This window comes from Oncorhynchus keta, unplaced genomic scaffold (genome assembly GCF_023373465.1).
Source record: "Oncorhynchus keta strain PuntledgeMale-10-30-2019 unplaced genomic scaffold, Oket_V2 Un_contig_24721_pilon_pilon, whole genome shotgun sequence".
Classification (NCBI taxonomy): domain Eukaryota; kingdom Metazoa; phylum Chordata; class Actinopteri; order Salmoniformes; family Salmonidae; genus Oncorhynchus; species Oncorhynchus keta.
This window is the reverse complement of record NW_026284071.1, coordinates 89063-109837: the sequence shown is the minus strand read 5'-3', so window position 1 is coordinate 109837 and position 20775 is coordinate 89063. Positions and strand designations below refer to the sequence as shown.

The 20775-nt window shown below is 43.9% G+C and overlaps 1 pseudogene across 1 annotated transcript in view; it reads left to right on the top strand.

Annotated features, from left to right (window-relative positions):
• LOC127922149 (insulin-like growth factor 1 receptor) overlaps positions 1 to 20775 on the top strand; it is a 96192-nt pseudogene that overhangs the window by 14169 nt on the left and 61248 nt on the right. Inside the window, exons 7-11 of the transcript XR_008110487.1 lie at positions 622 to 779; positions 1026 to 1241; positions 9137 to 9433; positions 16366 to 16499; positions 19589 to 19819. The product of XR_008110487.1 is annotated as an insulin-like growth factor 1 receptor (transcript). The remainder of the gene's footprint in view (positions 1 to 621; positions 780 to 1025; positions 1242 to 9136; positions 9434 to 16365; positions 16500 to 19588; positions 19820 to 20775) is intronic.

Genomic DNA, 20775 nt, shown 5'->3' with positions numbered 1-20775 from the left:
TAATCTGTTTCCTGTAGAGCCGTCCATGTCCCTGGATGTGAGAACTGTTATAATATAATCTGTTTCCTGTAGAGCCGTCCATGCCCCTGGATGTGAGAACTGTTATAATATAATCTGTTTCCTGTAGAGCCGTCCATGCCCCTGGATGTGAGAACTGTTATAATATAATCTGTTTCCTGTAGAGCCGTCCATGCCCCTGGATGTGAGAACTGTTATAATATAATCTGTTTCCTGTAGAGCCGTCCATGTCCCTGGATGTGAGAACTGTTATAATATAATCTGTTTCCTGTAGAGCCGTCCATGTCCCTGGATGTGAGAACTGTTATAATATAATCTGTTTCCTGTAGAGCCGTCCATGTCCCTGGATGTGAGAACTGTTATAATATAATCTGTTTCCCTGTAGAGCCGTCCATGTCCCTGGGTGAGAACTGTTATAATATAATCTGTTTCCTGTAGAGCCGTCCATGCCCCTGGATGTGAGAACTGTTATAATATAATCTGTTTCCTGTAGAGCCGTCCATGCCCCTGGATGTGAGAACTGTTATAATATAATCTGTTTCCTGTAGAGCCGTCCATGTCCCTGGATGTGAGAACTGTTATAATATAATCTGTTTCCTGTAGAGCCGTCCATGCCCCTGGATGTGAGAACATACTCTAACTCCTCTACCAACCTGGTGGTCCGCTGGTCTCCCCTGCCTCCCCAACGGGAACCACACCTATTACCTGGTCCGCTGGCAGCAACAGGCTGAAGACCGAGAGCTATACCAACACAACTACTGCCTCGAAAGGTCACTACCCTGACCCCTCCACCCTGACCCCTCTACCCTGACCCCTCCACCCTAACCCTCCACCCTGACCCTCCACCCTGACCCCTCTACCCTGACCCCTCCACCCTGACCCCTCCACCCTGACCCTCTACCCTGACCCCTCCACCCTGACCCCTCCACCCTGACCCCTCCACCCTGACCCCTCCACCCTAACCCTCCACCCTAACCCCTCCACCCTAACCCCTCCTCTCTCCGTCTCTCCTCAGAACTGAAGATCCCGGTCCGTATAGCTGCTACCGGGTTGACTGACATGGAGGAGGACCTGAAGCCTACTAAACCAGACGTTGGTGGGGGACAAGGGGCCGTGCTGTCCCTGTCCTAAATCTGTAGGAGACCTGGTAGGCAGAGGCAGCTGACGCTTCATACAGAAAAGTCTTTGAGAACTTTTTACACAACTCTATCTTTTACCCCCAGGTAAGCAGATCACAGGCCGTAACACACACACACACACCTGGGGAGGATCCAGTAGGACACAACCTAAATCTTCTGAAATGGAAAACAAATATGAGCCGTCTTGTTGAACAAATGGCCATTTATACTGAAATAACTATTACTAGTGTAACTAAACAACAATATAAACGACTATTACTACTGTAACTAAACAACAATATAAACAACTATTACTACTGTAACTAAACAACAATATAAACAACTATTACTAGTGTAACTAAAACAACAATATAAACAACTATTACTAGTGTAACTAAACAACAATATAAACAACTATTACTAGTGTAACTAAACAACAATATAAACAACTATTACTAGTGTAACTAAACAACAATATAAATGACTATTACTAGTGTAACTGAACAACAATATAAACAACTATTACTAGTGTAACTAAACAACAATATAAATAACTATTACTAGTGTAACTGAACAACAATATAAACGACTATTACTAGTGTAACTAAACAACAATATAAACAACTATTACTAGTGTAACTAAACAACAATATAAACAACTATTACTAGTGTAACTAAACAACAATATAAACAACTATTACTAGTATAACTAAACAACAATATAAACAACTATTACTAGTGTAACTAAACAACAATATAAACAACTATTACTAGTGTAACTAAACAACAATATAAACGACTATTACTAGTGTAACTAAACAACAATATAAACAACTATTACTAGTGTAACTAAACAACAATATAAACGACTATTACTAGTGTAACTAAACAACAATATAAACAACTATTACTAGTGTAACTAAACAACAATATAAACAACTATTACTAGTGTAACTAAACAACAATATAAACAACTATTACTAGTGTAACTAAACAACAATATAAACAACTATTACTAGTGTAACTAAACAACAATATAAACAACTATTACTAGTGTAACTAAACAACAATATAAACAACTATTACTAGTGTAACTAAACAACAATATAAACAACTATTACTAGTATAACTAAACAACAATATAAACAACTATTACTAGTGTAACTAAACAACAATATAAACAACTATTACTAGTGTAACTAAACAACAATATAAACGACTATTACTAGTGTAACTAAACAACAATATAAACAACTATTACTAGTGTAACTAAACAACAATATAAACGACTATTACTAGTGTAACTAAACAACAATATAAACAACTATTACTAGTGTAACTAAACAACAATATAAACAACTATTACTAGTGTAACTAAACAACAATATAAACAACTATTACTAGTGTAACTAAACAACAATATAAACAACTATTACTAGTGTAACTAAACAACAATATAAACAACTATTACTAGTGTAACTAAACAACAATATAAACAACTATTACTAGTGTAACTAAACAACAATATAAACAACTATTACTAGTGTAACTAAACAACAATATAAACAACTATTACTAGTGTAACTAAACAACAATATGAACAACTATTACTAGTGTAACTGAACAACAATATAAACAACTATTACTAGTGTAACTGAACAACAATATAAACAACTATTACTAGTGTAACTGAACAACAATATAAACAACTATTACTAGTGTAACTAAACAACAATATAAACGACTATTACTAGTGTAACTGAACAACAATATAAACAACTATTACTAGTGTAACTAAACAACAATATAAACGACTATTACTAGTGTAACTGAACAACAATATAAACGACTATTACTAGTGTAACTAAACAACAATATAAACGCCTTTACTAGTGTAACTAAACAACAATATAAACAACTATTACTAGTGTAACTAAACAACAATATAAACAACTATTACTAGTGTAACTAAACAACAATATAAACAACTATTACTAGTGTAACTAAACAACAATATAAACGACTATTACTAGTGTAACTAAACAACAATATAAACGCCACAAACAACAATAAGGTGCTGGTCAAACAACAATATAGCTGAAATAAAAGATCCCAGAAATGCTCCATACTCACAAACAGCTTATTCCTCTCAAAATATCTGTGCACAAACAACAATATAAACGTTTAAATCTAAACCTGTTAGTGAGCACTTAAACTCCTTTGCCAAGATAAACCATCTACCTGACAGGTGTGGCATATCAAGAAGCTGATTAAATAAACAAAAATATCACGCAGTACGGTTGACTAAACAACAATATAACCCGGTTACTAGAGATTTAACGGGATTATTTTTCCTATAAACGCATAAATAAACAACAGAAACCGGTTAATTCTAATAAATTATTGAAATGAACTGTTAAATTCATTACTAGTGATGACTAAATCTGGTTTCTCTACAGCCTCTGATGATGAATCAATGCTCAGGGTGGGGGCGGACGGCCCGACCTATTACTAGGGTGGGGCTAACGGCCAATATAAACGTCATCCAGTGTAACTAAACAACAATATAAACAACCTAGTGTAACTAAACAGGGTGGGGGGCGGACGGCCCAATATAAACTCAGGGTAACTACAACAATATAAACGGGCCCGTCATAAGTGTGGGGGTCGGAGCGAAATAAAGATCCCAGAAATGCTCAGGGTGGGGACGGAAAGCCCGTCTCAGGGTGGGGGCACGGCCAAGATCTCAGGGTGGGGGGCGGACGAAGCTGGTCTCAGGGTGGGGGCGGACGGCCGGTCTACAGGGATTTAACGGATTTTTTCCGGTCTCAGGGTGGGGGCGGACGGCCCGTTAAACTCATGTGATGGGGGTTTCTACAGCCTCTGATGGCCCGTCTCAGGGTGGGGGGCGGACGGCCCGTCTCAGGGTGGGGGCGGACGGCCCGTCTCAGGGTGGGGACGGACGGCCCGTCTCAGGGTGGGGGCGGACGGCCGGTCTCAGGGTGGGGGGCGGACGGCCGGTCCCAGGGGGGGGCGGACGGCCCGTCTCAGGGTGGGGGGGGACGGCCCGTCTCAGGGGCGGGGGCGGACGGCTGCCTCAGGGTGGGGGCGGACGGCCCGCCTCAGGGTGGGGGGACGGACGGCCCGTCTCAGGGTGGGGACGGACGGCCCGTCTCAGGGTGGGGGACGGACGGCCCGTCTCAGGGTGGGGGGCGGACGGCCCGTCTCAGGGTGGGGGACGGACGGCCCGTCTCAGGGTGGGGGGCGGACGGCCCGTCTCAGGGTGGGGGGCGGACGGCCCGTCTCAGGGTGGGGGGCGGACGGCCCGTCTCAGGGTGGGGGGCGGACGGCCCGTCTCAGGGTGGGGGGCGGACGGCCCGTCTCAGGGTGGGGGGCGGACGGCCCGTCTCAGGGTGGAGGGCGGACGGCCCGTCTCAGGGTGTTACCATCTGGTTGGTCTGTTGCCATCTGTTACCATCTGGTTGGTCTGTTACCATCTGTTAGTTACCATCTGGTTGGTCTGTTACCATCTGGTTGGTCTGTTACCATCTGTTACCATCTGGTTGGTCTGGTACCATCTGGTTGGTCTGTTACCATCTGGGTGTCTGTTACCATCTGGGTGGTCTGTTACCATCTGGGTGGTCTAATTTACCATCTGGTTAGTCTAATTTACCATCTGGTTGGTCTGTTACCATCTGGCTGGTCTATGATACAGGTCTAATTTAAAAGACTGAATGCATGTCTAATTTACCATCTGTTGGTCTAATTTACCATCTGGTTGGTCTAATTTACCATCTGGTTAGTCTAATTTACCATCTGGTTAGTCTAATTTACCATCTGGTTGGTCTAATTTACCATCTGGTTGGTCTAATTTACCATCCTGTTGGTCTAATTTACCATCTGGTTGGTCTAATTTACCATCTGGTTAGTCTAATTTACCATCCTGTTAGGCAATTTACCATCTGGTTAGTCTAATTTACCATCTGGTTAGTCTAATTTACCATCCTGTTAGTCTAATTTACCATCCTGTTAGTCTAATTTACCATCTGGTTGGTCTAATTACCATCTGGTTAGTCTAATTTACCATCTGGTTAATTTACCATCTGGTTAGTCTAATTTACCATCTGGTTGGTCTATGATACCATCTGTAATAAAAGACTGTATGCATGTCTAATTTACCGTCTGGTTAGTCTAATTTACCGTCTGGTTTAGTCGATGATACAGTAATATAAAGACTGTATGCATGTCTAATTTACCGTCTGGTTGGTCTAATTTACCGTCTGGTTAGTCTAATTTACCATCTGGTTGGTCTAAATTACCATCTGGGTTAGTCTAATTTACCATCCTGTTAGTCTAATTTACCATCTGGGTTGGTCTAATTTACCATCTGGTTAGTCTAATTTACCATCTGGTTGGTCTAATTCACCGTCTGCTGTTACCGTCTAATTTACCATCTGGTTGGTCTAATTCTACCATCTGGTTCATCTAATTTACCATCTGGTTAGTCTAATTTACCATCTGGCTGGTCTAATTTACCGTCTGGTTAGTCTAATTTACCGTCTGGTTGGTCTAATTTACCATCTGGTTAGTCTATGATACAGTAATATAAAGACTGAATGAATGTCTAATTTACCATCTGGTTAATCTAATTTACCATCTGGTTAGTCTAATTTACCATCTGGTTGGTCTAATTTACCATCTGGTTGGTCTAAATTTACCATCTGGCTGGTCTAATTTACCATCTGGTTAGTCTAATTTACCGTCTGGTTGGTCTAATTTACCATCTGGTTAAAGCTATGATACAGTAATATAAAGACTGAATGAATGCCTGGTTATTCTAATTTACCATCTGGTTAGTCTAATTTACCATCTGGTTAGTCGAATTTACCATCTGGTTGGTCTAATTTACCATCTGGTTGGTCTAATTTACCATCTGGGTCTACTTACCATCTGGGTCTAATTTACCATCTGGTTAGTCTAATTTACCGTCTGCTGGGTCTATCTGGTTAGTCTGATTTACCATCTGGTTGGTCTAATTCACCATCTGGTTGGTCTAATTTACCGTCTGGTGGTCTAATTTACCGTCTGGTTAGTCTATGATACAGTAATATAAAGACTGAATGCATGTCTAATTTACCATCTGGTTAGTCTAATTTACCGTCTGGTTAGTCTAATTTACCATCTGGTTGGTCTAATTTACCATCTGGTTAGTCTAATTTACCATCTGGTTTGTCTAATTTACCATCCTGTTAGTCTAATTTACCATCTGGTTGGTCTGTTACCATCTGGTTGGTCTAATTTACCATCTGGTTGGTCTGTTACCATCTGGTTAGTCTAATATACCATCTGGTTGGTCTAATTTACTATCTGGTTGGTCTGTTACCATCTGGTTGGTCTAATTTACCATCTGGTTAATCTAATTTACCATCTGGTTGGTCTAATTTACCATCTGCTGGTCTAATTACCATCTGGTTGGTCTAATTTACCATCTGGTTGGTCTGTTACCATCTGGTTAGTCTAATTTACCATCTGGTTGGTCTAATTTACCATCTGGTTGGTCTAATTTACCAATCTGGTTAGTCTAATTTACCATCTGGTTAGTCTAATATACCATCTGGTTAGTCTAATTGACCATCTGGTTAGTCTAATTTACCATCTAGTTGGTCTAATTTACCATCTGGTTGGTCTAATTTACCATCTGGTTGGTCTAATTTACCGTCTGGTTAGTCTAATATACCATCTGGTTGGTCTAATTTACCATCTGGTTAGTCTAATTTACCATCTGGTTGGTCTGTTACCATCTGGTTAGTCTAATTTACCATCTGGTTGGTCTAATTTACCATCTGGTTGGTCTGTTACCATCTGTTAGTCTAATTTACCATCTGGTTGGTCTGTTACCATCTGGTTGGTCTAATTTACCATCTGGTTAATCTAATTTACCATCTGGTTGGTCTAATTTACCGTCTGGTTAGTCTAATTTACCATCTGGTTAGTCTAATTTACCATCTGGTTAGTCTAATTTACCATCTGGTTGGTCTGTTACCATCTGGTTAGTCTAATTTACCATCTGGGCTTTTACCATCTGTCTAATTTACCATCTGGTTGGTCTGTTAGTCTACCATCTGGTTAGTCTAATTTACCATCTGGTTGGTCTAATTTACCGTCTGGTTGGTCAAATTTACCATCCATCTGGTTAGTCTAATATACCATCTGGTTAGTCTAATTGACCATCTGGTTGGTCTAATTTACCGTCTGGTTAGTCTAATTTACCGTCTGGTTAGTCTAATTTACCGTCTGGTTAGTCTAATTTACCATCTGGTTAGTCTAATATACCATCTGGTTAGTCTAATTTACCATCTGGTTAGTCTAATTTACCATCTGGTTAGTCTAATTTACCATCTGGTTGGTCTAATTTACCATCTGGTTAGTCTAATATACCATCTGGTTAGTCTAATTGACCATCTGGTTGGTCTAATTTACCGTCTGGTTAGTCTAATTTACCGTCTGGTTGGTCTAATTTACCATCTGGTTAGTCTAATATACCATCTGGTTAGTCTAATTGACCATCTGGTTGGTCTAATTTACCATCTGGTTAGTCTAATATACCATCTGGTTAGTCTAATTTACCATCTGGTTAGTCTAATTTACCATCTGGTTGGTCTAATTTACCATCTGGTTGGTCTAATTTACCATCTGGTTGGTCTAATTTACCATCTGGTTAGTCTAATTTACCATCTGGTTAGTCTAATTTACCATCTGGTTAGTCTAATTTACCATCTGGTTGGTCTAATTTACCATCTGGTTAGTCTAATATACCATCTGGTTGGTCTAATTACCATCTGGTTAGTCTAATTTACCATCTGGTTGGTCTAATTTACCCGTCTGGTTAATTAGTCTAATTTACCCGTCTGGTTAGTCTAATTTACCATCTGGTTAGTCTAATTTACCATCTGGTTGGTCTAATTGACTGGATCTGGTTAGTCTAATTTACCGTCTGGTTAGTCTAATTTACCATCTGGTTATCTAATTTACCATCTGGTTAAATATACCATCTGGTTAGTCTAATTTACCATCTGGTTGGTCTTAATCCCCTGAAGCAATTTACCATCTGGTTGCTGTCTGGTTAGTCTAATTTACCACTGTCTAATTCCATCTGGTTAGTCTAATTCTAACTGGTTACTAATTTACCATCTGGTTGTCTAAAAATTACCGTCTGGTTGGTATGTCTAATTTACCATCTGGTTGGTCTAATTTACCATCTGGTTAGTCTAATATACCATCTGGTTAATCTAATTGACCATCTGGTTTCCAATTTACCCGTCTGGTTAGTCTAATTTACTGTCTGGTTGGTCTACTATTTACCCGTGTATTGGTTAGTCTAATTTACCATCTGGTTGTCTAATTTACCACTGGTTACCATCTGTCTAATTTACCCTCTGGTTAGTCTAATTTACCATCTGGTTAGTCTAATTTACCATCTGTGGCCTGGTTAGTCTAATTTACCGTCTGGTTGGTCTAATTTACCATCTGGTTGGTCTACCTTTGGGCCACCGTCTGGTTAGTCTAATTTACCATCTGGTTGGTCTAATTTACCATCTGGTTGGTCTAATTTACCATCTGGTTGGTCTAATTTACCCGTCTGGTTGGTCTAATTTACCATCTGGTTAGTCTAATTTACCCGTCTGGTGTAACCTAATCTGGTGTCCCATCTGCTGGCTGGTTAGTCTAATTTACCATCTGGAGAATTTACCATCTGGTTAGTCTAATGCTCCCCGTCTGGGAGGTCTAATTTACAGGACCGACTGGATCAATGTAATAGAGGGAGGGAGATTCTAACTGAACAATCCTCTCTACTGCTGAAAATCAAGCCGTGTTTGGCATTGAAAGGATTCCACCATCTGGTGGTCTATTTGTCATGACTACCAGGTTAGTTGACTATTTTAGTGTTTGGCGACTGTGATTGTCAACTACAACCCTCTGCTCTCTCCCATCTCCTCCAGACCTCCAGACCGGCGCCCCGGGAGTCTAGGTTTGAGCGTGGCCAACCAGGTTTGACCATCCACCGTGGTGTGACCACCTACCCTAACGCCACGTCACCTGACCTTTGGGCCAACGCTACAGAGGCGGAGTTAGCGTTTGACAGGGAGTATGAAGCAGGTTTGGGCAGTCAGCCTATGAGCTGCAGATATCCGGTCTGCAGCCGTTCACGGTTTACAGGATCCTATGAACGCCTGTAACCAACAGGTGAAATGCAGCGGCAGAGTTCGGTCTAATCTTCTCCAGGACCAAACCTGCAGGTTCGTACTGCTCCCAGACGTCTCTCTTTCATTATACAGTAGAGCTTTGGTTAAACATTAAGCATTTGAGTTAAGTTACTCAGCACTGAAGCAGAGTTCATCTTGATTCCTGACACTTGTTTGCGTGAGGTGAATTCATGTGTGTTATCATGTCATATATTGTCATCACTACGTTTGAAGATTTTATGACTGGCACTGATTTAACATATGTTCATTGGAACCTATGAAGCAGGTTTGAGGGGTATCCTACAAAGCAGGTTTGAGGGTATCCTACGAGAAGCAGGTTTGAGGGGTATCCCATGAAGCAGGTTTGAGGGTATCCTACGAAGCAGGTTTGAGGGGTATCCCACGAAGCAGGTTTGAGGGGTATCCTATGAAGCAGGTTTGAGGGTATCCCACGAAGCAGGTTTGAGGGTATCCTATGAAGCAGGTTTGAGGGGTATCCTATGAAGCAGGTTTGAGGGGTATTTGAGGGTATCCTACGAAGCAGGTTTGAGGGGTATCCCACGAAGCAGGTTTGAGGGGTATCCTATGAAGCAGGTTTGAGGGTATCCTGAAGCAGGTTTGAGGGGGTATCCTACGAAGCAGGTTTGAGGGGTATCCTACGAAGCAGGTTTGAGGGGTATCCTATGAAGCAGGTTTGAGGGGTATCCTATGAAGCAGGTTTGAGGGGTATCCTATGAAGCAGGTTTGAGGGTATCCCACGAAGCAGGTTTGAGGGTATCCTATGAAGCAGGTTTGAGGGGTATCCTATGAAGCAGGTTTGAGGGTATCCTACGAAGCAGGTTTGAGGGGTATCCTATTTGAAGCAGGTTTGAGGGGTATCCTATGAAGCAGGTTTGAGGGGGTATCCTACCAAGCAGGTTTGAGGGTATCCTATGAGCAGGTTTGAGGGGTATCCTACGAAGCAGGTTTGAGGGGTATCCCACGAAGCAGGTTTGAGGGGTATCCTGAGGGTTTGAGGGTATCCCACGAAGCAGGTTTGAGGGGTATCCTATGAAGCAGGTTTGAGGGGTATCCTATGAAGCAGGTTTGAGGGGTATCCTACGAAGCAGGTTTGAGGGGTATCCTATGAAGCAGGTTTGAGGGGTATCCTACGAAGCAGGTTTGAGGGGTATCCTACGAAGCAGGTTTGAGGGGTATCCTACGAAGCAGGTTTGAGGGGTATCCTATGAAGCAGGTTTGAGGGGTATCCTACGAAGCAGGTTTGAGGGGTATCCTATGAAGCAGGTTTGAGGGGTATCCTACGAAGCAGGTTTGAGGGGTATCCTACGAAGCAGGTTTGAGGGGTATCCTATGAAGCAGGTTTGAGGGGTATCCTACGAAGCAGGTTTGAGGGGTATCCTATGAAGCAGGTTTGAGGGGTATCCTATGAAGCAGGTTTGAGGGGTATCCTATGAAGCAGGTTTGAGGGGTATCCTATGAAGCAGGTTTGAGGGGTATCCTACGAAGCAGGTTTGAGGGGTATCCTACGAAGCAGGTTTGAGGGGTATCCCACGAAGCAGGTTTGAGGGGAGGGGTATCCTACGAAGCAGGTTTGAGGGGTATCCTATGAAGCAGGTTTGAGGGTATCCTATGAAGCAGGTTTGAGGGGTATCCTACGAAGCAGGTTTGAGGGGTATCCTATGAAGCAGGTTTGAGGGGGTATCCTATGAAGCAGGTTTGAGGGGTATCCTATGAAGCAGGTTTGAGGGGTATCCTACGAAGCAGGTTTGAGGGTATCCTACGAAGCAGGTTTGAGGGTATCCTATGAAGCAGGTTTGAGGGGTATCCTATGAAGCAGGTTTGAGGGGTATCCTATGAAGCAGGTTTGAGGGTATCCTACGAAGCAGGTTTGAGGGGTATCCTATGAAGCAGGTTTGAGGGGTATCCTATGAAGCAGGTTTGAGGGGTATCCTATGAAGCAGGTTTGAGGGGTATCCTATGAAGCAGGTTTGAGGGGTATCCTATGAAGCAGGTTTGAGGAGTATCCTACGAAGCAGGTTTGAGGGGTATCCAACGAAGCAGGTTTGAGGAGTTAGTGAGGTAACTTTGGTCAACTCAGAATTCAACTCGGGATATCTGGTCATACGAAAGTGGCTCAATTTTTAGCCAGGTACATTTCTATGACAACCAATCATTCAGAACTAACCTGCTCCGGGGAAGGCTAACTCAGGGCTAACTCAGGGCTCACTCCACTATCCTGCATTCAGAACTAACCTGCTCCGGGGAAGGCTAACTCAGGGCTAACTCAGGGCTAACTCCACTATCCTGCATTCAGAACTAACCTGCTCCATGGCAGGCTAACTCAGGGCTAACTCCACTATCCTGCATTCAGAACTAACCTGCTCCAGGGCTGGCTAACTCAGGGCTAACTCCACTATCCTGCATTCAGAACTAACCTGCTCCGGGGAAGGCTAACTCAGGGCTCACTCCACTATCCTGCATTCAGAACTAACCTGCTCCGGGGAAGGCTAACTCAGGGCTAACTCCACTATCCTGCATTCAGAACTAACCTGCTCCGGGGAAGGCTAACTCAGGGCTCACTCCACTATCCTGCATTCAGAACTAACCCGCTCCAGGGCTGGCGAACTCAGGGCTAACTCCACTATCCTGCATTCAGAACTAACCTGCTCCAGGGAAGGCTAACTCAGGGCTAACTCCACTATCCTGCATTCAGAACTAACCTGCTCCATGGCAGGCTAACTCTTGGCAGGAACTAATGGGGATCCATAATATACCCCAGGAATAGTAGCTGCTGCCTTGGCAGGAACTAATGGGGATCCATAATAAACCACAGGAAGAGTAGCTGCTGCCTTGGCATGAACTAATGGGGATCCATAATAAACCCCAGAAAGAGTAGCTGCTGCCTTGGCAGGAACTAATGGGGATCCATAATTACACCCCAGAAAGAGTAGCTGCTGCCTTGGCATGAACTAATGGGGATCCATAATAAACCCCAGGAAGAGTAGCTGCTGCCTTGGAAGATCCATAATAAACCCCAGCTGCTGCCTTGGCAGGAACTAATGGGGATCCATAATAAACCCCAGGAAGAGTAGCTGCTGCCTTGGCAGGAACTAATGGGGATCCATAATAAACCCCAGGAAGACTAGCTGCTGCCTTGGCAGGAACTAATGGGGATCCATAATAAACCCCAGGAAGACTAGCTGCTGCTTTGGCAGGAACTAATGGGGATCCATAATAAACCCCAGGAAGAGTAGCTGCTGCTTTGGCAGGAACTAATGGGGATCCATAATAAACCCCAGGAAGAGTAGCTGCTGCTTTGGCAGGAACTAATGGGGATCTATAATAAACCCCAGGAAGAGTAGCTGCTGCCTTGGCAGGAACTAATGGGGATCCATAATAAACCCCAGGAAGAGTAGCTGCTGCCTTGGCAGGAACTAATGGGGATCCATAATAAACCCCAGGAAGAGTAGCTGCTGCCTTGGCAGGAACTAATGGGGATCCATAATAAACCCCGGGAAGAGTAGCTGCTGCCTTGGCAGGAACTAATGGGGATCCATAATAAACCCCGGAAGAGTAAGGAACTAAATCCATAATAAACCCCAGGAAGAGTAGCTGCTGCCTTGGCAGGAACTAATGGGGATCTATAATAATAAATACAAGACATCATTCTAAGCATGTTCAGAGAGAGAAAGTCCCTAGTCTGAAAGACCATGCCCCAATAGACCATGGGGTGGAGAAAAGACCCTAGTCTGAAAGACCATGCCCCAATAGCCCATGGGGTGGAGAGAAAGACCCCTAGTCTGAAAGACCATGCCCCAATAGACCATGGGGTGGAGAGAAAGACCCTAGTCTGAAAGACCATGCCCCAATAGTCCATGGGGTGGAGAGAAAGACCCTAGTCTGAAAGACCATGCCCCAATAGACCATGGGGTGGAGAGAAAGACCCTAGTCTGAAAGACCATGCCCCAATAGCCCATGGGGTGGAGAGAAAGACCCTAGTCTGAAAGACCATGCCCCAATAGCCCATGGGGTGGAGAGAAAGTCCCTAGTCTGAAAGACCATGCCCCAATAGTCCATGGGGTGGAGAGAAAGACCCTAGTCTGAAAGACCATGCCCCAATAGCCCATGGGGTGGAGAGAAAGACCCTAGTCTGAAAGACCATGCCCCAATAGCCCATGGGGTGGAGAGAAAGACCCTAGTCTGAAAGACCATGCCCCAATAGCCCATGGGGTGGAGAGAAAGACCCTAGTCTGAAAGACCATGCCCCAATAGCCCATGGGGTGGAGAGAAAGACCCTAGTCTGAAAGACCATGCCCCAATAGCCCATGGGGTGGAGAGAAAGACCCTAGTCTGAAAGACCATGCCCAAAAGTCCTTGGGTGATAGTGGAATTTCTATAATTCCTATGTGTTTTGTAGCCAAAAACAAATTCGCACTCAATTCTAATTCATTAATGTTCTTCCCCTCTGCTCTGTGTTCACATGCTGCTGTTCCTCCTCTGTTCTTCCCCCCTCTGCTCTGTGTTCACATGCTGCTGTTCCTCCTCTGTTCTTCCCCCCTCTGCTCTGTGTTCACATGCTGCTGTTCCTCCTCTGTTCTTCCCCCTCTGCTCTGTGTTCACATGCTGCTGTTCCTCCTCTGTTCTTCCCCCCTCTGCTCTGTGTTCACATGCTGCTGTTCCTCCTCTGTTCTTCCCCCCTCTGCTCTGTGTTCACATGCTGCTGTTCCTCCTCTGTTCTTCCCCCCTCTGCTCTGTGTTCACATGCTGCTGTTCCTCCTCTGTTCTTCCCCCCTCTGCTCTGTGTTCACATGCTGCTGTTCCTCCTCTGTTCTTCCCCCCTCTGCTCTGTGTTCACATGCTGCTGTTCCTCCTCTGTTCTTCCCCCCTCTGCTCTGTGTTCACATGCTGCTGTTCCTCCTCTGTTCTTCCCCCCTCTGCTCTGTGTTCACATGCTGCTGTTCCTCCTCTGTTCTTCCCCCCTCTGCTCTCTGTAAATGTCCCCACATTTGAAACTTACTGCACAGTGGAACTTCAGTATGATTTAATACAGTCATGTTATGGAAAGAGCTAGGTGATCGTGCAAGACTGCGTTAATATGTAATAACAGCAATAGCAGCCTATTTCACACCATAGCTCGCTGAATTTGCAAGGTTACTTTTCACCCATTATTTAATTTTTTTCTCGGCAAAATTGAAAATGTGGCACTGACTCGCCCGCACATGGATTGGTGTTTCAGCGTTGTCTCAATGAAGAGTTGGGCGTTCGACTGGAGCTATCCGGTAGGGGGATGAGCAATATCCACCATCGTAAGCCTACGGATGAAGCCTGAGATGGAATGTGAAACCGAACTGAAGCTGGGTAACTTTATTTAAGCCTGAGGAGATTTAGCTTGTTTCATAGTAAACCCCTAAGGAATGTGAGGCGAACTGAAGCTGGTAACTTTATTAAAGCCTGAGGAGATTTAGCTTGCTTCATAGTAAACCCCTCAGGAATGTGAAGCTGGTGAACTGAAGCTGGTGAACTGAAGCTGGGTAACTTTATTTAAGCCTGAGGAGATTTAGCTTGCTTCATAGTAAACCCCTCAGGAATGTGAAGCTGGTGAACTGAAGCTGGTGAACTGAAGCTGGGTAACTTTATTTAAGCCTGAGGAGATTTAGCTTGCTTCATAGTAAACCCCTCAGGAATGTGAAGAGAACTGAAGCTGGTAACTTTATTAAAGCAGGAGGAGATTTAGCTTGCTTCATAGTAAACCCCTCAGGAATGTGAAGCTGGTGAACTGAAGCTGGTGAACTGAAGCTGGTAACTTTATTTAAGCCTGAGGAGATTTAGCTTGCTTCATAGTAAACCCCTCAGGAATGTGAAGAGAACTGAAGCTGGTGAACTGAAGCTGGTGAACTGAAGCTGGGTAACTTTATTAAAGCCTGAGGAGATTTAGCTTGCTTCACAGTAAACCCCTCAGGAATGTGAAGAGAAACTGAAAAGCTGGTGAACTGAAGCTGGTGAACTGAAGCTGGTGAACTGAAGCTGGTAACTTTATTAAAGCCTGAGGAGATTTAGCTTGCTTCACAGTAAACCCCTCAGGAATGTGAAGAGAACTGAAGCTGGTGAACTGAAGCTGGGTAACTTTATTAAAGCCTGAGGAGATTTAGCTTGCTTCACAGTAAACCCCTCAGGAATGAATGTGAAGCTGGTGAACTGAAGCTGGTAACTTTATTAAAGCCTGAGGAGATTTAGCTTGCTTCACAGTAAACCCTCAGGAATGTGAAGCTGGTGAACTGAAGCTGGTAACTTTATTAAAGCCTGAGGAGATTTAGCTTGCTTCACAGTAAACCCCTCAGGAATGTGAAGTGAACTGAAGCTGGTAACTTTATTAAAGCCTGAGGAGATTTAGCTTGCTTCATAGTAAACCCCTCAGGAATGTGAAGTGAACTGAAGCTGGGTAACTTTATTAAAGCAGGAGGAGATTTAGCTTGCTTCACAGTAAACCCTCAGGAATGTGAAGCTGGTGAACTGAAGCTGGTAACTTTATTAAAGCCTGAGGAGATTTAGCTTGCTTCATAGTAAACCCCTCAGGAATGTGAAGCTGGTGAACTGAAGCTGGTAACTTTATTAAAGCAGGAGGAGATTTAGCTTGCTTCACAGTAAACCCCTCAGGAATGTGAAGTGAACTGAAGCTGGGTAACTTTATTAAAGCAGGAGGAGATTTAGCTTGCTTCACAGTAAACCCCTCAGGAATGTGAATGTGAAGCTGGTGAACTGAAGCTGGTGAACTGAAGCTGGTAACTTTATTAAAGCAGGAGGAGATTTAGCTTGCTTCACAGTAAACCCTCAGGAATGTGAAGCTGGTGAACTGAAGCTGGTGAACTGAAGCTGGTGAACTGAAGCTGGTAACTTTATTAAAGCAGGAGGAGATTTAGCTTGCTTCACAGTAAACCCCTCTGATGTGGTCCATATGTAACATGTTGTGTCATGTCTCGTACCAACAGAGAAGGCGGATGACATCCCAGGCCCAGTGATCTGGACTGGAGAGGATGATTCTGTGTTCCTCCGCTGGCCTGAACCCTCGTCCCCCAACGCACTCATCCTCATGTATGAGATCAAGTTCAGACTGGGCACTGAGGTAAGAGACACATCTCTCCACTGCTCCCTTCCTCAATGGTGGTGAGGATGATGACTGATCGTTGACATTGTAATGGGGGGTAACCCAGTAATGTTGGTGGTGAGGATGATGACTGATCGTTGACATTGTATGGGGGTAACCCAGTAATGTTGGTGGTGAGGATGATGACTGATCGTTGACATTGTATGGGGGTAACCCAGTAATGTTGGTGGTGAGGATGATGACTGATCGTTGACATTGTATGGGGGGGTAACCCAGTAATGTTGGTGGTGAGGATGATGACTGATCGTTGACATTGTATGGGGGGTAACCCAGTAATGTTGGTGGTGAGGATGATGACTGATCGTTGACATTGTATGGGGGGGGGGTAACCCAGTAATGTTGGTGGTGAGGATGATGACTGATCGTTGACATTGTAATGGGGGTAACCCAGTAATGTTGGTGGTGAGGATGATGACTGATCGTTGACATTGTATGGGGGGGTAACCCAGTAATGTTGGTGGTGAGGATGATGACTGATCGTTGACATTGTATGGGGGGGTAACCCAGTAATGTTGGTGGTGAGGATGATGACTGATCGTTGACATTGTATGGGGGGTAACCCAGTAATGTTGGTGGTGAGGATGATGACTGATCGTTGACATTGTATGGGGGGGTAACCCAGTAATGTTGGTGGTGAGGATGATGACTGATCGTTGACATTGTATGGGGGGGGGAACCCAGTAATGTTGGTGGTGAGGATGATGACTGATCGTTGACATTGTATGGGGGGGGGGGTAACCCAGTAATGTTGGTGGTGAGGATGATGACTGATCGTTGACATTGTATGGGGGTAACCCAGTAATGTTGGTGGTGAGGATGATGACTGATCGTTGACATTGTATGGGGGTAACCCAGTAATGTTGGTGGTGAGGATGATGACTGATCGTTGACATTGTATGGGGGTAACCCAGTAATGTTGGTGGTGAGGATGATGACTGATCGTTGACATTGTATGGGGGGGTAACCCAGTAATGTTGGTGGTGAGGATGATGACTGATCGTTGACATTGTATGGGGGGGTGAGGATAACCCAGTAATGTTGGTGGTGAGGATGATGACTGATCGTTGACATTGTATGGGGGGTAACCCAGTAATGTTGGTGGTGAGGATGATGACTGATCGTTGACATTGTATGGGGGTAACCCAGTAATGTTGGTGGTGAGGATGATGACTGATCGTTGACATTGTATGGGGGGTAACCCAGTAATGTTGGTGGTGAGGATGATGACTGATGATGACTGTTGACATTGTATGGGGGGGTAACCCAGTAATGTTGGTGGTGAGGATGATGACTGATCGTTGACATTGTATGGGGGGTAACCCAGTAATGTTGGTGGTGAGGATGATGACTGATATTGTAATGGGGGGGGTAACCCAGTAATGTTGGTGGTGAGGATGATGACTGATCGTTGACATTGTAATGGGGGTAACCCAGTAATGTTGGTGGTGAGGATGATGACTGATCGTTGACATTGTATGGGGGTAACCCAGTAATGTTGGTGGTGAGGATGATGACTGATCGTTGACATTGTATGGGGGGTAACCCAGTAATGTTGGTGGTGAGGATGATGACTGATCGTTGACATTGTATGGGGGTAACCCAGTAATGTTGGTGGTGAGGATGATGACTGATCGGGGACATTGTATGGGGGGATAACCCAGTAATGTTGGTGGTGAGGATGATGACTGATCGTTGACATTGTATGGGGGTAACCCAGTAATGTTGGTGGTGAGGATGATGACTGATCGTTGACATTGTATGGGGGGTAACCCAGTAATGTTGGTGGTGAGGATGATGACTGATCGTTGACATTGTATGGGGGGGTAACCCAGTAATGTTGGTGGTGAGGATGATGACTGATCGTTGACATTGTATGGGGGTAACCCAGTAATGTTGGTGGTGAGGATGATGACTGATCGTTGACATTGTATGGGGGGGGTAACCCAGTAATGTTGGTGGTGAGGATGATGACTGATCGTTGACATTGTATGGGGGGTAACCCAGTAATGTTGGTGGTGAGGATGATGACTGATCGTTGACATTGTATGGGGGGGTAACCCAGTAATGTTGGTGGTGAGGATGATGACTGATCGTTGACATTGTATGGGGGGTAACCCAGTAATGTTGGTGGTGAGGATGATGACTGATCGTTGACATTGTATGGGGGGGTAACCCAGTAATGTTGGTGGTGAGGATGATGACTGATCGTTGACATTGTATGGGGGGGGTAACCCAGTAATGTTGGTGGTGAGGATGATGACTGATCGTTGACATTGTATGGGGGGGTAACCCAGTAATGTTGGTGGTGAGGATGATGACTGATCGTTGACATTGTATGGGGGTAACCCAGTAATGTTGGTGGTGAGGATGATGACTGATCGTTGACATTGTATGGGGGGTAACCCAGTAATGTTGGTGGTGAGGATGATGACTGATCGTTGACATTGTATGGGGGGTAACCCAGTAATGTTGGTGGTGAGGATGATGACTGATCGTTGACATTGTATGGGGGTAACCCAGTAATGTTGGTGGTGAGGATGATGACTGATCGTTGACATTGTATGGGGGGTAACCCAGTAATGTTGGTGGTGAGGATGATGACTGATCGTTGACATTGTATGGGGGGTAACCCAGTAATGTTGGTGGTGAGGATGATGACTGATCGTTGACATTGTATGGGGGTAACCCAGTAATGTTGGTGGTGAGGATGATGACTGATCGTTGACATTGTATGGGGGTAACCCAGTAATGTTGGTGGTGAGGATGATGACTGATCGTTGACATTGTATGGGGGTAACCCAGTAATGTTGGTGGTGAGGATGATGACTGATCGTTGACATTGTATGGGGGGGTAACCCAGTAATGTTGGTGGTGAGGATGATGACTGATCGTTGACATTGTATGGGGGGTAACCCAGTGGTAACCCAGTGGTGAACCCAGTAATGTTGGTGTGATGCAGACAGCTGCTCAGTGGAGAGGTAGCTAACGGCCTGCAGCCGTGTGGTTGAAGCAGGAGTCTTAACAGCGTGTTTCTCTTGTCTGTCCAGTCAGAGAAGCATGAGTGTGTGTCTCGCCAGCTGTATCGAGAGCAGCATGGTGCCAGGCTCAGTAACCTTGGACCTGGTAACTACTCTGCCCGGGTCAGAGCCACCTCCCTGGCTGGCAACGGATCCTGGACTGAACCCATCTCCTTCTACGTGGTACAGGCCCAACGTAAGATCTCATCATCACCCACTATTCAACACTACATAACTACGTCTCTCATGGGGGAATTCACTGTCATACAACAGGAATACCTTATCACGTTAGTTAATATCAGTGTGTATATAATACCTTATCACATGTTAGTTAATACCAGTGTGTATATAATACCTTATCACATGTTAGTTAGTTAGTTAACACCAGTGTGTATATAATACCTTATCACATGTTAGTTAGTTAGTTAACACCAGTGTGTATATAATACCTTATCACATGTTAGTTAGTTAACACCAGTGTGTATATAATACCTTATCACGTGTTAGTTAGTTAACACCAGTGTGTATATAATACCTTATCACGTGTTAGTTAGTTAGTTAACACCAGTGTGTATATAATACCTTATCACATGTTAGTTAACACCAGTGTGTATATAATACCTTATCACATGTTAGTTAACACCAGTGTGTATATAATACCTTATCACGTTAGTTAATACCAGTGTGTATATAATACCTTATCACGTTAGTTAATACCAGTGTGTATATAATACCTTATCACATGTTAGTTAACACCAGTGTGTATATAATACCTTATCACGTTAGTTAATACCAGTGTGTATATAATACCTTATCACATGTTAGTTAGTTAGTTAACACCAGTGTGTATATAATACCTTATCACGTTAGTTAACACCAGTGTGTATATAATACCTTATCACATGTTAGTTAGTTAGTTAACACCAGTGTGTATATAATACCTTATCACGTTAGTTAATACCAGTGTGTATATAATACCTTATCACGTTGGTTAACACCAGTGTGTATATAATACCTTATCACGTTGGTTAATACCAGTGTGTATATAATACCTTATCACGTTAGTTAACACCAGTGTGTATATAATACCTTATCACATGTTAGTTAGTTAGTTAACACCAGTGTGTATATAATACCTTATCACGTTGGTTAATACCAGTGTGTATATAATACCTTATCACGTTGGTTAACACCAGTGTGTATATAATACCTTATCA